Genomic DNA, 18,102 nt, shown 5'->3' on the forward strand with positions numbered 1-18,102 from the left:
GAGCATTGTTTGATACAATGGACCAGCTTTAATGGATGTTTCTCGCAATGGGAAATCGCGCTGCGAGCAGGAAACGCATTTTTTAATGCGGCCAACGAGCGAGACACTTGTACAAGCAGCCGAGTCCGTTTGAAATGTAATCGCGCACAGGGATGAAATATTCATTCGCGCGTTTCGATGTTGGCAAGAGGGAAAGGGTTGATCGATTCTGACGACGCGCAACCGTTCGAAATGTTTTTATAAATTAAAGTAATTTGGGGGTGAGTCTGATAAAATTGTTAAAATTGAATGTTTTTGCGAATATCTCTGTATATCTTGAATGGAAACGGTACATAATGAAATTATGATTAAATTATTGATTATACGAGTGAATTCTGTTTTTAATAATTTCCTGAAACTGTAACATGACGCTGGCGAATAAGCAGAGAAAGAGAGAGAGGCTGTTACGAAAAATGTAACAAAATAATGTAAATTGAATAAAATCGTTAAAATAGATGAAGTATGAATTGTAAAAGAGAGTGGATGCTTAGGGCACAATTACGAAAGCAATAACGATTCATTAATGACAATAATTTTATTCAACTTCATTGTCAAATTGGTTCGTTAAAGTGGAATCACAGATCGTATATTTGAAAGACAAAGTTTTATCTTTGATCCATATACTTAAACTTCATATTGTTATAAAGAATAGTATATCAATTAGGAATTCGAATCATATTTAATTCCTGGACAAATAATTTACTACACTTTTTAAGTTTCCAAGTAATCTCGATTTAATGTTGTACATCTTTTGGTAGAATTTCTTATTGTAGAATTAAAATCGATCATGTAATAACATCTTCTTACCAAGCTACACAGTATATGCAGAAATTTACGTTGTAATTTACAAGTGATCTTTTTTATCGTGATTATCTAAAGATCACATTCATATCAATAGTACATCAATATTGTAGTATCGTGGGCGAGGGGCCTGGGGGGTGTCGGACGAGTTATAAACAAGCGCTTGCGGAACATGTGCGTGGTGGGGCTAAGACAAAAGACAAGGGGTTGTTAAGGGGCAAAAACGAATTAACAGTCATTGTGAGTTGAGAAGTGAGAGTGTTGCTAGCGTTGTCGAGAGAGTGTAGTTCGCGTGAGAAAGAGAGTTGGATCCGTGGTGACGAGAGTTGCAAATTAACTATCTAGTTGTCTTCATTATAATACGTTATCGTGATTAGTTCGTGTTAAATAACCATCGTTTTCTGTTTAACCAACATCTGTTTAATCCATTTATTGTAAATAAAGTAATTGTAGTAATGATCCTACAATATAGTATGTCACATACTAGTACAATAGATATATAATTTTCGATGTAACATTTGCAGGAAAAATATACGAAGATCAATCGCATTTGCCGATCTTTAACCTTCCTATCTGCATCCTCGAAGCCAACCTTCGTCTAAATTGATTTACCATACCACAAGTAAACACATTAATCGCCGAAATATCGCCATTTATACACCGTCCCCTAAAACCTAATACCAAAGGCATTGCTGCACGGTATATGAATAAGCGGTTAACAAGCATCGATGTCAGCCCGTTTCTATTTTCTCGCGGTGGCCCTTTGAGATGCAGACTATCGAGGCACGTAAACGATGCACGAGCACGGGAACGTGAATCGGCGTGCTCCACAGGTATCGATGGCGTATCAATGGGGTCCCATTGTGAATGCCTTTTCCTCTCCCCTCGACGACAATGAGGAGAACGGGCTCGCGTAGAGCAGGTAACACGTCGAGAAACGATTGTGCCACGACAGCGATTGATACGATTCCGAGCGAAATCTCGCGGCGCCATTGTTGCGTTTCGTCGATACGACTTACGCGTGTCTCTCGAGGGCTCGCGAACCAGCTAAAAAAGACCGATTCCCCTCGCAAAGAAGCTGACACAATGCCGCGGCAAAATGATAAAGGTAAGAGCGAGGGAAAACGGTGGAAAAGATACGCGACGAATGGGGAACGGGCAGAAACGTAGGTTCGTTCAGATGCTGAATTGGGGTTTATGCGTTTTGTGTAATCGGACGATGAAAAATATTAGGCTGATCGTGCGTTACAACAAACACGGAATTAATTGAAAAATTGCTTTAGAATGATCAATTATAGAAGAGTTGGTGATTTTAGTTTAATTTTTGGGGTGTGCTTTATGACGTTGTATGACGTTGTATGAGCATTAGAAATAGGATTAAAAAGAAGGGTTGAAACATTGTATTAGAATAATTAGATTTAGATAGTTTGTTGTATTTTTTGTAATTGGAATGTTCCAAATAGGGTTGATATGGTTGAGAAATGACACTTGGATTAGCTATAAAGGGATTAACGATGATAGTTTAGTGCTTTTTAGTGCTTTAAAGTTACTGTTTTATTTTCTTCGGGATATAAAATTCAAACTGTGAATTTCAATATCGTAGAAAACCTTTGGTCCATTGTAACATAATTGAACTCGATGAATTTTGAACAGACGAGAATGTTCGTCGTTAAAATGAACTATAGGTACTGGGCGGTACTGCGCGAGCAAATTGGAACCATGTTTCAACTTTTGTCGTGCTCGTCGATAATTTTATTTCACTCCCGGGAATACTCGCAGGATTTTTATTAACTGACCATCAATAGATGAGTTCGATCTTTTTAATCGACCGTATCAAATTACGTATTTCGCATATAAACCACCGATCTTGCCCTATCCCTAATCTTACTAGCTTTATTTTAATTGCTTTATAGAGTTATATTACAAATTCAAATTAATATCCTAAAATGAAGTGTCCTAACTTAGATTTAAAGTATTATATATTTCTGTACGAGCCAACGATACTTGTTGAAAACTAATAATATCAAGATGTAAAAAGTCGTTCGTCTTTCCAATCCTATATTTTTCTTGTATACAGTCAGTCGCGAAAGTCTACGCAAAAGTTTAAGTAAAAACGTTAGCTCTACGAATTTTGTTGACACACTGAGACCCGTATTGTTAAAATTTTAATACGATTTGTTCGCTTTTATCTTTATAAAAAAAAGGGGGGAAAAGACATAAAACACAATGTTATATTTACATGAAATCATAAAAATAGTAGACTGAATATTATATTCACATCCTGTAGGCTCCCCCCTGTCCGCTACGTAAGCATCGATAACGTCCTTCTACTTCGTCCTGATTTTTGGTGTCGAAACAATTAAAGATCTTACAATTTGTAACATAATTTTACCCCAAAATTGCTATAAATTGGATTTTCTTTAATTCTTCTTAGAGATACGTTAATAACAATTGCATCTATAATATGTAAATATAAATAATCTCTAGTTTTTAGTTTTCTTTGGTAAGTTAGATACATAAAATTCGACGAGTACTATACGTAGACCTTCGTGACTGACAGCAGTTAATCATCATACAGACAATGTTAGATCGTTTCGTATCGAACCGTACTTTCGACGCTGCGTTCGATTCCACCTACAACCTGCTAAACTAAACATTTCGGAAAATAAATTATTGCAACCTACGCAATACACTATTCGGATTTTACGGTCGGATCGTTATTTACGGCATAAATTTAGCGGTGGCCGGATCGGTCGTGGCCGTTCAATTAAGATGGGTACACGGGACTGACAGTTTACAGTCCGGCGTAATTGACAAAGTTTGTTAGGGAATTCGACGGAAGCGAACCGCGCCATGTATCGGTGACAGATCACGCCGAACCTTGCTCTCCCTCGTCCCAGTGATTGAAAAAGCTCTGTATTTGCCGGAGGAAATTTTATATTCGATCAAAGCCCGGCTGACCAGCGAGACAGGCATCCCAGGAATTCGATTAAAGGGTGATCGAATTAACGTGACAACGTCGATTACAAATCTATACAGTGCTTTAAAATTTTTCGGGGGCTTGCGAAACGAAAGTCGAGTGATTCCGGAAAAATTTTCTGTTTGAACACTGTGTGATTATATCGTGATGGTTTGGTTTCTTGTTTGCTCGGTTGGTTTCTGTTTATTCAAAGGTATAAAGTCGTGGAACGTGGTCATGTAATCGTTGAAAATGAGAAAAACGTATATGGGATTGCTTAACGTATTATTAAAACGTGATTACAATTATCTTTATATGAGCTCGTCAGAAACTGAATTGATCACTTTTATTAATTCCTTAATTTCATTAGATAAGTAAATTCTAAAGTAAGCTTACAAATCTCTGTATTCTGGATTAGTTATGAGAAGACACAACGTAAGAAGTCAAGAGCAATAACTAATTTATCTAAAAAGATTTACACACACACAAAAAAAATAGAAAAGAAACGATAAGTTCCCTTAAAGAAAATTATATCAAAGAATATTAAGCTTCTACAAAAGTTGTACTATATAAAATATATCTACGTGCGAAGAAATATTTAATACAAGATCAACAATTTCTCTCTTTCTACGATGCGCGTATTACGTACGAATTTATTGAAACAGCAATTAATATAACTGCTTTTAAATGAAATATCATTAGCCATAAGGCATAATCTGTTTGATCGTGCAGGATCTCAAAACAGGACGCAATATACCAAGACATCTATCTCATCACCTCTCGATGATTTAATTTATTACGCCACTCAACGCAACATCCAAACGATTTACTAGCCAAGATTCGCTATTAATTCCCCCGTATCCAATCTTCCGAGCCGTGTGACAGTTGTTTATCAATTAAAACTCGTTCGCTCGTGAAAATACGATGCTGTGACACGGCTACTTACACGAGCCACCGCTATCGAAGTTATCCCGAAATTTCAATCTCCAACGACGCCGTTCGATCGACGCAATTAATGCGACTGCCTTTAATTATCTTTCTCGTCTCCTTCAAAGGAGAAGAGGAACCACGCTCGGAACAAGGAAGGAAAATATCAAAGGAACACTGAAAGAAACACGAAGATAAATGGAAAGAGAGAGACCAATCTTGGCACAGGCGTGTAAATAAAGAGGTTTATTTATACGCGTGCAATTAACCAGTGAGCAGATCGGCAGTCGCAGATGCAACTCTGCTCGAAGTGCATCAAGTAGCTACTTATCCACAGCGGTAACTGCGCTGGTGATAGCGTTAATAGCGGTGCGTGTGCGCTCGACTAAAGGTCGTTAATGCGACGTTATCCAGGAAATAGGGCGTCCGTTTTATCGGTCCCGTCGTTTCGTCGCATTTTTCGGTGGCCACGCTGTTATCGTCTGGTCGATAAAACGTTGTCCGTGATGGAACATCGAGAAATAATGTCGTCGTTGCTCAGTCGATCGGTTTTGCGGCGAATATTTAAAAGAGGAAGCGTGTTTCGCCATATCGGGCCACTTTTAGTCGATAGATAAGTAACTCGATTTTTAGATCATCGAAGAATACGTGTTGACGTATTGCTGGGAAAATGTTGATGATAGAAAGAGATGGGATGACAGGGTTGGTGAAAATACCAGAGATTTGATAGTTTATTGCAATGGTATCGTCTCATCGGTTTATTTTAGGAGGATGTTTGAAGGGGAATGTCGAACCGGTGATTTTATGAGGATATTTTTGATTTGTGCAGGAGTGGATTGATAAGATCGATGTAAAGTAGCAGAAGTAACATTCCTAAGAGACATTCCTAAATGAAGATATTGTCGTGGTAAACATTAGATCGTGGATATTTAGGTAAATTCGGATTTATAACTATTGATACAAGTGATAAACATAATTATGTATAATGATAAACAGTCAAGATCCACCCAATTTCTTTCAAGCAATTTTTTAATCGTTCAGTCGTATTTACAGTTTTTAAAAATATTGATTGCACAAAATCAAACTTCGAATTACTTTTTTGGGTAGTAGATGATTGCGAAATTATGAATTAAACTACAGATCATACTTTTACAAATATAGTTAAAAAAGTTGAAAATAAGCAATAAGTTCTACTCAGTTGAATATGTTAACGAGTACTATAGAAGTATTAATTGGATATTTTGTATATTCCTGCGTGTTATATTTATTTCATATATTTTAGCACATTTATACTTATAATAAATGGATAAATATTCGATATCTGGTAATTAGATTAATAATTTAAATCGATATAAATAAATTTGTTTCTTTGCAGAATTCCTCGATCTAAAGTTTTCAACGTGTTGATTGTTGGAAATATATATATATATCTTCAACTTGAAGAGCTACTTAATTCAAAGAAAATGACGATATAAAGAATTAATAATTATTTTGTACAATTTACTTGCAATTGGATAGAAAATCTTGAAGAACGATCATTGCGAAAGGCAAGAAAAATACACGCGATTAACATAAAAAGATAGTGAATTTTATAAATACGTCCAAAAAATGTCGAGAACGAGGTCAAATAGCACGAGAATGCCCCGCTGTTGTGAATAATAATGATTAACACCTGTTCGTTAATTGAAACGTGGCAACAACGCCTGTAAAGCTTTCTGCTTCAATCACTGTAATTATGTATTTATAAACGCTATTTAGCATTCGTCGGAGAAGGTCTAAGGCTTTTCCTCGGCTAATGAGTCTTCGTTATACACGCGTTAAACCTGTCGTCTAATCGCATCTGAAATGTTTTCGAAAATGATCAACGCATCCTTGGCAAGTATATTATAAATACGTAGAGGTATTTACATTCATCGTGATTATACGGATGACATGAGAAATTGCTTCTTTGATTTCGAGACTATAGTTTAAAGATAAATTACTTAATTAAACATACTATGAAATAGATAATAATATTAAATTGCTGTACTGTGTTAAACAAAAATTATAAATAATACCAAATTACCATGGCAAGAATATTCCCGACGATAACGTAATTGACGTACCGTACAATTCCATGCAATTATATGCAAGTATGTGCGATTCCGCATACTTTAACAATATGTTGGTGAAAACATAAAATTTGCATAAACGTTTGAAGTGTACTCATTGAAAAGAAAAAAAAATTCAAAAGTGGCTAAAAGGGTGGAAAAATCGAGGAATCTTTAAACGGGCCGACTGGGACGGGTCCCGTAACATCGTACCTTCACGCTTTCATCGGACCGCTGGGTCCGGAGCTTTGATCCGCGAGACAGCTGGTAAAACGGCCGCGTAACAAGAGGAAAATAGTATCCGGTATCGATTAGAGGGGTGCGACGAGATTTTCCGTGGCAGCGAGCGACGCACGATTTCACGGGCGTTAACTCGAATCGAGGCGAACCGTCGATGGCCGGTCGATCGCGACAAGATAAATGACCGTGCGTCCGGCCGACCAGCAAACCGGCACTATTCTCCCAATTATGTGGCCTCTCCATCGACCCCGGTGTCCACCTGTCGCCGGGAACACGCCGTGATTGATGGACCACACGCGAGCAGTACGTGCCTCGCCACCGCCTCGATCTTTCCACCACTCTTCCTTCTCTCCTTTTCTTGCTCCACCTTCGACCGCTCGGCGTCGTTCAAGACTGAAATTTCGCGAACGCGTGACGCTTTAATTGTCCACTTTAATGCCTTTGCGTGGTCTTTGATCACGCGATTCCACGTATTTAAGCGAACCGTGAACCGATTCTTACGAATCGTCAGTTTCAGACGAATTCTTTAAGCTCCAGCCGCGAGCCACTCGGGGCATTCTTTTCACGCGGTATGTAATGACGGTTGTTGACGTTCTTCGCGGCTACTAGGAAGTCTGAGATGCGTCGCGGAACTTTTTAGACGTTACGTAATTTGAGATTTCTGGATATTAGTCGAGTTTAATAGGAATTATATAATTAGTGCTTCGGTGATAACTGGTTTAACAACATTACGATAAGAATAATACTGTATTCGATGTAAAAAAAAAAAAAAAAAAAAAAAAATAGGAGTAGATATAGAAATGGACGATATTTGTATTTAATATCTTCTCATGACATTACAAAAAACGGAAACGTTCAACGTGGATATAATTATAACCCCAGCTTGTGTCTTATAAAATAGGTGTTGTAATTTATTAAACAACAGTAATTCTGAAACGAAAATTCTTCAATCTAATAAATATCTAACAGGGAGTAAGAAATTATCGGAGGATAGAGAAAGTACGATCAATAATGGAAAATATAAACCGCTGCAAACAGTAATAAGAGATACAAAATATCTCTGCAAATTACCAAACTATCCTAATCGGCGCGTTAATTATAAACGCTCGATCCCGTCCCTGATTTCTCTCACAAAGAATCCCAATCCCTATAAAATAAATCCGGACAACCTAACTATATATGTGCAAATAGTAGTCCCAAAAATAAACCGTGGCTACCGTTCGATGATCAAATAATGGCCGTAAAAATATGAAGAAACCGGATCGGAGTAACGAGGACCGCGATAAATCAAAAGCAGCGGGATGAAACGTTATCGGTCCCAGATCAAAGAGCTTAACGATCGGATCGAACGCAGCGACGTAGGCTTGGCCAATTATCAGTGCCACGAAGAAACGGAACGGCGCGGCAGCAGCAACGATGGCGACCTCGGTTGGGGATGTTTAATTAATTAAGCCGGTCGTTAAATATAAGTCGCGTGGTGGTCAGGGTGTCTAATATTTCTTTGACTTTACGATTTTGCGCCGCGTGGACCAGAGGAGTCCTCATAGCCTATTGGACACTCAATGGGCGTCCCATAGGTACCAAAGTGAAAAAGAATATGTGATCGTAAGGTAGTGAATGGAATTAGCTTATTTTATATTTGATTAATATTTTTAATATTTAAAAATCTGGTAATAAGTTATATTTTTCATGTTTCACAAAAAAAACGGACTTAAAATTCGACATACGTTGTTAATGAATTTTACATTAGCAATTTCTCATTTTTTATTTGATTTTAGTTTTAAATATATATATACATCTTTGTATAATATTATGTCGCTGATTTGTCAAAATTTACAAAACATCGTAGATTTATTGGTTATTTTCAGAAGGCTTATATTTTTGGATTTTATAGTCTTCTTAATTAATAAGTATATTGAAATATTCCTTGTTAGTCATAAAGCGATTTTAGTAATAAAAATAAAGTGTTAGTTACTAGAATAAAAAAAAAGCAACAAAGATGTACCGATATTCTGTTCCTGTGATTTTCATTTGTCATGCTTCTTATATTTTTTCAAGCGAATAATAATACGAAACAAGTAGAACAACAAGAAAATAATATTTCAATTACACTATAAGATCGAACTATCAAATTCACTCATTTCTCAGACAACTTTCTAATAATCACAAAGATCGCGTTCTACGAATGTAAATAGACTGTAAATTTTGATTCGTTTACAGGAAATTCGAAAATGCAAAATTTCATAGAATGCAGAATGCACATAATATGAAAAAATATGTAAAACATTCAAAGTATAGTGCTTTCTATAACACTTGATAGGTAAATCAATTTTCTACCAAGGTTCTACTTGCTCTTTTACGTTCTCAAAAATATGAATTTGCATGAAAATCCGCAGTCTAAATATAAATAAGCAAACTGACTAATTAAACAGGTAAAGACGAGTCTGATAAAACGGGGACATTCCGTTGCAGCTAATGCACGTTCCGTGGGTACCAGAGTGAAAAAAATACGCGATCGCAAGGTAGCGGAAGGAAGCAACCTATTTTTGTGGCTGGAGAGCCCGTACGATGGGACTCAGCGTGGGGTTCGTTTCTTTTTGGTCGGTGATACTAGATGCCCCGTCTAGGGGAGGTCTTTGACGAAGACGAAGGCGAACACGACGATGGGTAAAGGAAGATCGAGAAGATGAATAAGAGAAAAGAAGGAAAAAGGATGGATCGAGCGACGAAATAAAGAGAAGGACGTCGTCTGGGTGTTGGATTACTCAAGGCCTACGGGCAGTGGTAAATGGACGATATTTGTATTTAATATCTTCTCATGACATTACAAAAAACGGAAACGTTCAACGTGGATATAATTATAACCCCAGCTTGTGTCTTATAAAATAGGTGTTGTAATTTATTAAACAACAGTAATTCTGAAACGAAAATTCTTCAATCTAATAAATATCTAACAGGGAGTAAGAAATTATCGGAGGATAGAGAAAGTACGATCAATAATGGAAAATATAAACCGCTGCAAACAGTAATAAGAGATACAAAATATCTCTGCAAATTACCAAACTATCCTAATCGGCGCGTTAATTATAAACGCTCGATCCCGTCCCTGATTTCTCTCACAAAGAATCCCAATCCCTATAAAATAAATCCGGACAACCTAACTATATATGTGCAAATAGTAGTCCCAAAAATAAACCGTGGCTACCGTTCGATGATCAAATAATGGCCGTAAAAATATGAAGAAACCGGATCGGAGTAACGAGGACCGCGATAAATCAAAAGCAGCGGGATGAAACGTTATCGGTCCCAGATCAAAGAGCTTAACGATCGGATCGAACGCAGCGACGTAGGCTTGGCCAATTATCAGTGCCACGAAGAAACGGAACGGCGCGGCAGCAGCAACGATGGCGACCTCGGTTGGGGATGTTTAATTAATTAAGCCGGTCGTTAAATATAAGTCGCGTGGTGGTCAGGGTGTCTAATATTTCTTTGACTTTACGATTTTGCGCCGCGTGGACCAGAGGAGTCCTCATAGCCTATTGGACACTCAATGGGCGTCCCATAGGTACCAAAGTGAAAAAGAATATGTGATCGTAAGGTAGTGAATGGAATTAGCTTATTTTATATTTGATTAATATTTTTAATATTTAAAAATCTGGTAATAAGTTATATTTTTCATGTTTCACAAAAAAAACGGACTTAAAATTCGACATACGTTGTTAATGAATTTTACATTAGCAATTTCTCATTTTTTATTTGATTTTAGTTTTAAATATATATATACATCTTTGTATAATATTATGTCGCTGATTTGTCAAAATTTACAAAACATCGTAGATTTATTGGTTATTTTCAGAAGGCTTATATTTTTGGATTTTATAGTCTTCTTAATTAATAAGTATATTGAAATATTCCTTGTTAGTCATAAAGCGATTTTAGTAATAAAAATAAAGTGTTAGTTACTAGAATAAAAAAAAAGCAACAAAGATGTACCGATATTCTGTTCCTGTGATTTTCATTTGTCATGCTTCTTATATTTTTTCAAGCGAATAATAATACGAAACAAGTAGAACAACAAGAAAATAATATTTCAATTACACTATAAGATCGAACTATCAAATTCACTCATTTCTCAGACAACTTTCTAATAATCACAAAGATCGCGTTCTACGAATGTAAATAGACTGTAAATTTTGATTCGTTTACAGGAAATTCGAAAATGCAAAATTTCATAGAATGCAGAATGCACATAATATGAAAAAATATGTAAAACATTCAAAGTATAGTGCTTTCTATAACACTTGATAGGTAAATCAATTTTCTACCAAGGTTCTACTTGCTCTTTTACGTTCTCAAAAATATGAATTTGCATGAAAATCCGCAGTCTAAATATAAATAAGCAAACTGACTAATTAAACAGGTAAAGACGAGTCTGATAAAACGGGGACATTCCGTTGCAGCTAATGCACGTTCCGTGGGTACCAGAGTGAAAAAAATACGCGATCGCAAGGTAGCGGAAGGAAGCAACCTATTTTTGTGGCTGGAGAGCCCGTACGATGGGACTCAGCGTGGGGTTCGTTTCTTTTTGGTCGGTGATACTAGATGCCCCGTCTAGGGGAGGTCTTTGACGAAGACGAAGGCGAACACGACGATGGGTAAAGGAAGATCGAGAAGATGAATAAGAGAAAAGAAGGAAAAAGGATGGATCGAGCGACGAAATAAAGAGAAGGACGTCGTCTGGGTGTTGGATTACTCAAGGCCTACGGGCAGTGGTTCCTTGAAACGTGCAATCGAGGCCCGCGGGTTTCGACAGTCTTCTTCCTGGGAATTTGGTTGCCAATTGCACGACGATGAGTCTTTTTTTAGGATAAGGACTTGGAGAGCTACGAGGAAGGATACTGGTGTGAGTAGATGTTTATACGGTCGATGGCTCGAATTCGTTGTTTTCGTTGTCACGTTATTTCTTATTGCATATATCCATCGCTAAATTATTCTCATCGAATGGCACAACAACTAAAATGCAACAATTACGACAGCAGAATTGCTTAACCTTACTGTGGCTCGATATAACTCAATTTAACCCGAAAACGTAGATATATAATTGAATAAGCATCATTGGAATATAGTTAACGATACCAAAGATAGTGTTTCGATATTTCATTCCGGTATGAAATATATTTATCTGTGTTTTAGTAGCTTTTATGTATTTTACGCTTTTCATAGATAGAATATTTTAAAATTTGCGAAGAGGATATCCGGAAGGTATGCAAACGTCGATAAGAAACGTAAAATAAGAGCAGAATTAAATAATTAAATCTACACAACGTACGTACCACTAACAATGAATGGAATCGTGAACACTAGTCTTTCATGAGTTTAAAATATGAATGATATTCGTAGGTCTCACGACTTGTCTATTCGAAACACTCTGAGAAGACTTACGAGTAAACGGCGTTAAGAGCCTCTGTAACCGCTCGATACCGGTACCGTTTCGAGTCACGAATCGAGAAACGGAGATCGATAGCCGGGATACTCGCCAATATTCCTGGTGCCGATAATCTTCGCGCAATTTCGCGGAGCCGTGAAGCCCGGGGCGATCGGTTCGCGGCGGCGAAAACAGAAAGAGCGAGCGGATCCGCGGTGCAGGATCACGGAATGGTTAAGAAGCGTTCTCGTAGTCTTGGCTCTGAGATCCAGCCACCCTGTCATTTACATATTCATACCCTATCGGTTGATCTCGATCAACGATGCCTGATAAAACAGTTTAAGCGCTAATGCAGCCGCCGCGGTGCCCAGTTCCAGGCTTTTTCTCGTCGCGATAATCTCCGTTTCGTCGGGATTTTCAATCGACTGCCATCGCTTTCCTCTGGCCTGGAACCACGGGAAATTACCAATGAATAGTGGCAGCTTTGGAGAATGGTGAAAGGAAACGCGGCCAAGTGTCGCAGTGTGTTCTTCGATGCTTCGAGGGATAGGATGTTTACCCACGTGCGCCAACGACTACACCGGGCTGGGAGTTAAGATAATGTTTGCTCGAACCAGGAATCGACTATAGGTTACCATCGACTACCGTGCAGACGCTTTTTTTTTAGCTGACGTTACCGTGCAAGGTAAGGAATTGTTTTTTCTAGCGAATTATTTTTATTAGACTTTCCTTTGGTACGCGGAGCAATTTGTTGGAGATTTTAGAAGTTAAGTTAAGGAGCTTTTAATTGAGACCGAGGAGCGAGATTTAGATTTAGGACCGAGGGCGCAATTAGTTACGCATGTGTGTGTTAAGTTAATTTTAGAGACATTTTTCTTCGTGCTTTTGTTCAATATTTACGTAGAATCGAGCGAAGGGAATATTTGGAACGTGTCTTTTGAGTTTATATCTGTCTGTAGTAATTTGTCGTGGCGTGAAACAGATATCGATACATAGAAATAATAGAATTCAGGATTTATCTTCACTTCAACGAATTTTTCTATCTACGTGTATTCGAAAATTTTCTGACAAAAGAGTTAGCAGATTTAGAATATCGCAAGCTAGTTATGGCAGGTGAATTTTGCGAAGCGAAGAAATAACGTGGTTGTATGTTTCAAATTAATTGAAACATCGATAATACCTCGAAAAATTAATACCAAATTAATAAACAACTATCGATGGAACCCAACAAATCCATCGCAAAGGAAACTCAAATCTATTTAAATCTCCTGAAAATATCTTAAATAAACCAATCAACGATATTTGATAGGAAAGTTCCTAAACAAATTAAGAAGCTACGGTAAATCTAACAATCCAAAGCACGATATCAAAATCAATCAATCAATTCAAACAATTTCATACACACACAGCCTCCGATGAAAACAACGAAACAGGCCTAAAATTCCTGAATAAAATTAACAATCAACCATCGATAAAATCCATCAAAGTCGCATCGCGTATCAAAATGAAACACTTCCGTGTAATCATTAATCTGAAATCTGGAAAACGCTGAAACACTCGTCCAATCCGGAACTCATCGTAATTCCTTTCATACAGAATCGTTCGAAGCTGTTCGCTGTAGTTCCGCAAAACTCCATCTACCCGTCCATCGATCTGAATATTTCCATCGGCCAGGATTTTACGCAGGATCGTTTCATCGATCGACGATTCCCTTCCCATTTATACACGTGCTTCCCCGTTTATCGTCCCGATAAGAGTATCCCGAGGAGAGATAGTGTCTACCAGAACAAGAAGCATTCCGTTGGTTCGAGGAGAAGCCTGGAATTCCTGGTCCGTATCCATTTCAAAGGACAATGATCCGGCAGTGCCTTTGTGCGATCCGCAATGGAGTGGTTGGACTGTCGTTGATTACTGGCGAAGGAGCAGCGCTATGGGTGAAAAGCTATGACAAGGGTTGCACGAGTGAAAAGAGAGAAACGAGAGGGGCTGGATGAAAGTTTGGAAGAGAGGAGAGTAGAGGAGGAGGGATGGTTGCTATCAATCACACAGGCTGGATGAAAGCCACGCGGTCGGCTCTGTGTCACGCCATTGTGAAATACCAGCCGAAATTCGAGCGCGAATCGTCCGAAATTTTGGAATTTTAATTCAACGGCTAGAAAATCGCTGGCTATTCGACGGATCGACCGGTATTGTCTGCTGTCCGCGACACGTACGGATGCCTGGAAATGATTATTTGCTGGCTGTATGGTGTTTCGATGAGATATGGCTGAATGGAAATTTCGGGGGCGAGCCATAGGTACGGATTGATTGGTGGTAAATATTCGCGGAAAGATTTGTGGTACTATTCGTATTAAAATCTTGTAAGTTGAACATGGGAATTGTTTCGTTATGTTTTTACGATGCTTGATAGCCGCGTTAAAGGTTTTTCGTTTTTTTTTTTATCGGTAATGTACCAGTATATTTAACAACGTGAACATAGTAAGATTTTGTTCTTACTATGATTTGGTCAAATTCTTATGTCTCTTCTTTTAGAAACATCGAATCCCGTAGTTGGTTTTATTCGTTCAATTGGGGTTTTCCTTTATTAGCGAGATTAGCGTTTGATCAACATTGTTAACATTTTTTGATATTCTTCTATCTCTTTTAATATATTTTACGCTCGTTAAAGTTTATTATATCTTCTATATCTCTTCACGTTTGTTGCGCTTCTTCAATTTTTCAAACCAATGATAAGACGGGACAGATGCAGAAGAAGTAAACAAAATATTTCAATCGCGCAATAAAGTTTGCTTCGATGTTCTTTTGAAAGATCCAGTTCGCTCGTTTGTCAGACAATTTTTCGGCAACTAGAAAACCACATTCCACAGGTACAAATAGAAGAACTGACTAATTAAATCGGGAAAAAGTATAAAACGAAGGCGCTTCGTGGTACCCGGCGTTTAATTTGCGTTACAATCCGGGATTACTGTCAACAGCTTTTATTATACGTTCTGGTCGTAGCATTTCGCGAATCGCCTGGTATTTTCTGCCCTAAACGACAACACGTTTCCTCCTCGAACGACATTCCGTCTTTTTATCGTTCCCTTTATCGCATTCCCTTTATATCGAATTCATGACCAAGAGATGCATCGGATAGGATGTTCCATGGCGTGTCCAGCTTGATGCCTCCAACGGGCATCATCCGTATTTTTATCAGTGTCTCCCGCAGGATGATGACACGACGTCGCCTCGTGAAATGACAGCAATTAAAATTCCATCGTTCGCGGACCTCGAAAATCGTCTTGTAAACGAGTATCGTTCGATCGATGCTTGTCGTCGATGTAATCTTTTCATTAATGTACATTTTTAAGCAAATTGGTCCAATAACGAAGAGACGGAACTCGATGATCTATACTCTGTACCTGTTAAGTAGACGACGCTCGAACTAGTAATAGGATCGTTAAAGAACGATCTAGTAATAAGATCTACGGTAGTTTGGTCCTTTGCAAGACGACCATACACTCTACACCTCCTTCTTTATCCTTTCGTTCACGCTGCATATTTCTTCCTTCTTTTGTTAAGTAATTCTTCCTTTTTCGCGGCTCGTTATAACTTTTTTGAAATTTCATCAGCACCTAGTCACGAAGGAATCTAATACCAGGTCCTAGATTTTCATGAAGGCGTCGTGTTCACGTAACACGTGCAGCCGAATATTATTTTACCTGGACGTAGGAGGGGGGAAACGAATTAGATGTCCTGGGGCGAGCAGCGGTCGGTTTCTGGTTACACATGGACCTCCTAAGGCTGTCCGGGTTAATAAAACATTGGTACCAACGACAGTAGTCCCTTTATTACGAGCGTGTCGCATGATTTTCGACGGTTTCGCCAGTCTGCCAAGAAATACGCTCCGATCAGTATCGTGCTGTGTCAACGGGATATTTTGACTGGTAAAAAAGCAACGTGCTTTCAAAGGGTTAAAAGATTCTTGTTTAACCACCTGGACTAGCCAGGATTCTATTTTCAGATCGGGAGTCTTTGATTATTGTATTTAATTTAGTTGACGAAGTGAATTTTTGAGAGATCGTGGAATTTTGTGTGAATACTGCGCGTATTCTCTTTTATGTAAAATATCAGCGACGACTAAGAGCTCGTAGAATTATATCGTTAAAAACAGAAATATATGAATTGCTGTTAATTTAGAATGTTACAATTTACATTCATGCGTTAAAAAATATATTTTTCGATCTTGTAGTTACGAGAGAATTCTTCCTAACTTTAGATATTTTCGATTAATTTTGTCAATAGAATTAACTTTTTGTAGTATCAGAAGGACTAAATAAAAACTGAGTGTAAAAAAGTTTATTACCGATCGGGACACCACCAAACTACGATCGCTAATAACAGGGTATAAAAGATCCAAGATAAATGGCCCAATCACACCGATTATTTTGGCAAAAAATTTTATCAACAACATCAATTTTGCGCACATCTATGCTACTGCCTCAAAATTGAGTATAAAAGTAATTTATTACAGATTGGAACTTCGCCTTTAATTACATTGTGACCACAGTGTACAGGAAACACAAATGACTTTATAAAACCAATTATTTTTGTAAAAAAATTTCTGAAAACAATATATTTCTCCTCCATTTATATTCATTAATAGCAACAAAATTGATAGGATCGTGATAAAGAAAATCGGGTAACGTTGATCGTGGCCACTGTGATATAATACGATGTTATAAATTTAATACACATTTTTGACCTACCTGCTCATTTACATACGAATAGATCGCGATCAAAGATCATTAAGACGAAACAACCGCTCGATGTTGCTCAGAGCGAAAGATAAGGGAGGCAAGATGGTGCGAAGGTTTCGAGCAAAAATCGAGAACGATTTATACCGACTCACGGTAGTCGATCGATCGATAATCCAGCATCGATCGAACCCTTTTCACGAGCCAGACTTGGAATAATTGAGCTGTATGCCCGAATAACCGAATTAACGATATACCTGTCCCTTTATCTGAAATGAATCAACGAAGAGAAGAAAGAGTATTCTCGTCGCGTCATCGAACGCGTCATCAATTATATCGTCAGCAACGCCCTTCGTGATGAGAATGTGCAAACACATATATGAATATTTTCATATATCCTTTAGAATTTCCATTAACTCCTTTATTCTTCTCTGATCTCGATTCTACTAAAACACTATTTGTCATTTAGCAATTTCCAATGTTTATTGAAACATTATTCCTCGTAAAAAAAAAGATGAAATTTACTTCTCAAGTAGAGAACAAAGAAAACAAAAGAAGAAGAGAAAACAAAAGAACAAGAAGATAATTTACCAAGGAGAAGAAGGAAGACAAGACTTTCGAATCAAACTATTCGCACAAATCCGTCGTTAACGAACATGCACCATTTAATTTCGATCAAATAAGCAGGTATTTCAGAGAAATAAAAATAAACTGATCTCGACAAGGGAATACGTAATTAATCTCACAGCTTTCAAGAAAAATACTTGCCTCGCAGTTCATTTGGAATGTGTAAACTGAATATAATAATACATCGGGCGATATAAAATTGATACCTGTGGAAGATAGTAGCTTTTCTGTCGAAATAAAAGAACACATAAATACATG

At 37.7% G+C, this 18,102-nt stretch overlaps 2 long non-coding RNA genes across 2 annotated transcripts; both read left to right on the plus strand.

The window, feature by feature from the left end:
- The first annotated feature begins 4,465 nt into the window (after positions 1-4,465).
- On the plus strand, positions 4,466-9,799 carry LOC117152262. Its single transcript, XR_004462583.1, has 2 exons — positions 4,466-5,659; positions 9,529-9,799. It is a non-coding gene; the product is annotated as an uncharacterized LOC117152262 (long non-coding RNA).
- A 1,156-nt stretch (positions 9,800-10,955) lies between these two features.
- On the plus strand, positions 10,956-17,632 carry LOC117152259. Its single transcript, XR_004462581.1, has 3 exons — positions 10,956-12,381; positions 12,457-13,166; positions 14,078-17,632. It is a non-coding gene; the product is annotated as an uncharacterized LOC117152259 (long non-coding RNA).
- The last annotated feature ends 470 nt before the right edge of the window (positions 17,633-18,102 follow it).

Source organism: Bombus impatiens, unplaced genomic scaffold (genome assembly GCF_000188095.3).
Source record: "Bombus impatiens unplaced genomic scaffold, BIMP_2.2 scf_0899, whole genome shotgun sequence".
Lineage (NCBI taxonomy): Eukaryota > Metazoa > Arthropoda > Insecta > Hymenoptera > Apidae > Bombus > Bombus impatiens.